We start from the raw sequence: 2,870 nt of genomic DNA, 5'->3' as shown, positions 1-2,870 counted from the left end.
GACCGAATTGAGGATTTTAGTCTGTCACTCTAAAATCTCCAATTCTACGCCCGATAATTTTATTTCCCTATTTATTTGCACCCAACTTCCAAGGACTTTGACATTTTGAGTTAACCTAAACGACACACACACACACACACACACACATATATATATATAGCGCCGCACACTCAGATCAGTTGGTCGGGCATCTGCTTGTCAGTTGTAAGTTCCCTTTGGTCTGGGGTTTGATTTATAGTGAGAGGAGTAGAGAGAGGGTTGTAGTGAGTTGGGAGGTTGAGAGGGAATTGTGGTCCGCGAATAGGAGAGGCAAAGCCTTTAGTGACTCAGGTTTATGCGAGTTCGAATGGGGAAGAGAAGGGTCTTAGGGTGTTCGACGAGCAATGTAAGCGAGACAAGTGAAAAGGGTGCTATGTCTGGGCTGTGTGAACTCAGGGAGAGGGGTTTCGTGCTGTGCTGGCGGGTTCTTGCATGATAGAAGACAAACAAACACTAGGTTGTTGAATGTGAGAGGTGGAGAGGGATTCATTTTGTTATGAATGTGAATGTGAGAGGCAAAGTGGCTGAGACAGGCCAATCGAAAAGTAGAGAAGGGGTTTCATTTTGGTGAGTTTGAAATAGAGAAAGGGGCGAATCGGTACCTCCTTTGGTTATGTTCATGATGAGAAGCTAGAGAAGGTAATACGCATGCGAACGGTTTCAGAAAATTAATGAGAGAGTGAGAGTCGTTTATGATTTAATTTAATTTAATTTTTTTTTTGTATCAGCAGTAAAAAATGAGCTCGATTTAACGTTAAATTTATCATCATTGATAAACTATTGCAGAGAGCAGATATGATTTTGTTTAAGACTTAGATATAGTTTATTTGAATTTTTAATCTTTTGTAATTTAAAATATTGATTTTGAAAGTAGATCTCTTCAGTTGAGATTTGCATTCAATTTGTCCATCATTGTGGTTTTTTTTTTTCCTTGAAATTTTTATGCTTATAGCCGGGAACATAGATTTTAAAAATAGGCTTCTCTGGTTGCGATTTACTTTCAACACAATCATCATCAAGATTTTTTTGAAGTAATTGCATTTATTTATGGTTATGATTTTGACTGAAGATAATCGCTTAAGTGCTATTAGCATGTAAATCTTATCAACTCTTGTTCTTATGAAAAGGAGGATCAGGATAGATTCAGCCTTGAAAGCTCTAGTCCTTGTATCAAAGGGCTTCATTCTTATAAACGTCAATCCTGATCTGGGTGAGGATTGGACTGGCTAGTGTGAGGCTTTTGATATTGCTTTATAGGCAAGGTGACTCACTTGAGAGCGTACATCACATAATATTTTGTTTAATTTTATTTTTGAAAGAGGAGATTTTATAAAATTCATAATATATATAAGCTTTTTGAATAGTTGCACGCTTCTCAATTCAAGGCAATTTTTTTTGGATTTGATTTTTGAAAGAAGTGACTTTATAAAATTCAAAGTGTTTATGAGCTTTTTGAATAATTTCATGCTTCTTAATGTGGGATAATTTTAATGTGGTTTTATATTTACTTGAGCCTGCACAACATTCTCAGCTATATAATTAAGCTTGTAGCCTATTATTTGGAGCACATGCAGGTAATTAGAACTTATTTTATGTTAGCCCAGGCAGCATACTCTAACTTTACAATCAAACATTTAGTTTAGTGATACTGAAACTCTATACTTGAGTACAATTTAAGAAACACTCTATTTTTAGGTAGCTTGCAAATCCTTTTGTCACTTTTTATGTCTGTTGCGGATTTGGTGGCAAGTAATGCGTGCTATGATTCCTCGCGGGTTTAAAATAATAATGCTTTATTTACATTTGACCCTCATTTGTCAAATTTTTGAATTTTCATGAGTTATAGAAGTTCCCTATAAGTTCTCTGTCCCATTGTTCATCGAAAGTTGTTCGTGCTCATTGGTAGACTACTGGGTTCGTTGCAGGTCTCCTGTAAGTTTGCTTCAAGTTTGATTTTGTGTTCACCTTTGATCTTCATAATGTAACTCCAAAGGTGTTTTTAGTGTATGCTTCTATCTCTAAGTTGCATTTATTCTTTATTTCCATATTCATGTTGATTAAATTTTGTCCCTTGCAATTTTATCTAGTCCAAACATCGACGGTCTCCCTGCATCAGCCCATATAGAAGGCTACATCGGGAGTAATAGACCTTCCTTCACGTCTATAAAGTGCGCATGATCGGTGTTTTGCAACACCGTGATCATTTGTCTTTTAACATATATTTCTAAATGGCGTGCATAGATTTTTAGGTACTTGCATGAAAGAAACATAAAATTTTTCTACCACATCGGAATAATGTGAATGCGTACTTATTTTTAAGCTGGCTTCCCCGCTGCATTGGAACAATGCGAACAAGCATTTATAGCAGACAAATTTACCCACTGTGTTGAAACATACATGGGTATTTAAATTTTCGTGTTATACTTTAGCACATGCGTTGACGACGAGATGGCAAGTCGGAGAATCTGTAATAATATCAAGACAACAAATTTTTTCTTCCTCTCTTTCCTCTCGGGTAGAAGGAGAAAGAGATGGAAAGAGAAGAAAATTGATGGTAATGAGGTTAAAGTCTTAATGGTGTCGAATTGAATTGGAGAGTTTGCCAACAATGCTGTAGCAGTTCGAATTGAATCAACTTATTTCTGATGTCATAGGATGAACGTTGTCTTCTTTGACCATTTATGGTGAAGATAGTTGATGTATTCATTGAAATAAGGTTTGTTCTTATAGTATTGCTTAGGGTCATCTAATTATTTTTTATTTTTCTTCTCTCTTAATTCTCAAATAATTCACTTTATGCTTTTGATTCTCAATCTCTCTATCCTATATAT

The 2,870-nt window shown here is 35.6% G+C and overlaps 1 protein-coding gene across 1 annotated transcript in view; it reads left to right on the top strand.

Annotated features, from left to right (window-relative positions):
• LOC110035927 overlaps nucleotides 1–2,870 on the top strand; it is a 36,426-nt gene that overhangs the window by 15,576 nt on the left and 17,980 nt on the right. The gene's annotated exons all lie outside the window — the stretch shown is intronic.

This window comes from Phalaenopsis equestris, unplaced genomic scaffold (assembly GCF_001263595.1).
Source record: "Phalaenopsis equestris unplaced genomic scaffold, ASM126359v1 Scaffold200735, whole genome shotgun sequence".
Classification (NCBI taxonomy): Eukaryota; Viridiplantae; Streptophyta; class Magnoliopsida; order Asparagales; family Orchidaceae; genus Phalaenopsis; species Phalaenopsis equestris.
Note: the sequence above shows the minus strand (reverse complement) of the source record. Positions and strands in the feature narration are given on the sequence as shown.